At 44.2% G+C, this 658-nt stretch overlaps 1 non-coding gene across 1 annotated transcript; it reads left to right on the top strand.

Annotated features, from left to right (window-relative positions):
* The first annotated feature begins 337 nt into the window (after positions 1-337).
* Positions 338-438, top strand: LOC118547669 (small nucleolar RNA U13). The gene has a single exon (XR_004923209.1). It is a non-coding gene; the product is annotated as a small nucleolar RNA U13 (small nucleolar RNA).
* Positions 439-658: the final 220 nt, after the last annotated feature.

Genomic DNA, 658 nt, shown 5'->3' with positions numbered 1-658 from the left:
TGGCCCCAGGCAGTGTTCCGAACAGGGTGTAGAGTAAAATATCTTATATTTGCAAATTTTGCCGAAATTATCGACTTTATGAAGCCAGTATTCGGGGCCCTCCCAGAAGGGGCCTGTGCCAGTGAGGGGCCCTGCAGGTTGAACTTCGTCAAATTCATGGTCAGTCTGCCGCTGCCCAAGTGCTGCTGCAGGCCTCTGTAAAGACCTAAGGCCCGCTTAAGCCTTCGGGAAAAGTTGGGTAAAACCAGCTCTACGGAGGCTTGGAATACAGCTTTCTAGTGATGGTGCAGGTACCAAATTTAGAAAATCTAGAGACTAAATATTTAGCATATCATTGATCATTTTGTTGTTCATGAGTGTGATGGGGTGTTCACGCCATTGTGTGACTTGTGTCTTCCTGAAACCTTGTTATGACCTCGGCACATTACTTGTATGATGTGGGGAAAAAAAAAATGTGTAGCATATCCACTTTAGTATCAGTACTCTAAGCAGAACGTTGTCTCATGAAACAATTCAAGTGGAGATAGGCAGGGAAGAACTTCTCTGTTGCCAGTCCCAATTGCTATCTCTATGTATAGACTTGTAACAAGTGCAACACCCAGACTTTAACTTTGTTAATATCAAAGCCTGTGAGGGTGGACCTGCTATTTTCCAATGT

Source organism: Halichoerus grypus, chromosome 2 (assembly GCF_964656455.1).
Source record: "Halichoerus grypus chromosome 2, mHalGry1.hap1.1, whole genome shotgun sequence".
Taxonomy (NCBI): domain Eukaryota; kingdom Metazoa; phylum Chordata; class Mammalia; order Carnivora; family Phocidae; genus Halichoerus; species Halichoerus grypus.
The sequence above is the reverse complement of the archived record's forward strand: the minus strand, read 5'-3'. Positions and strand labels throughout refer to the sequence as shown.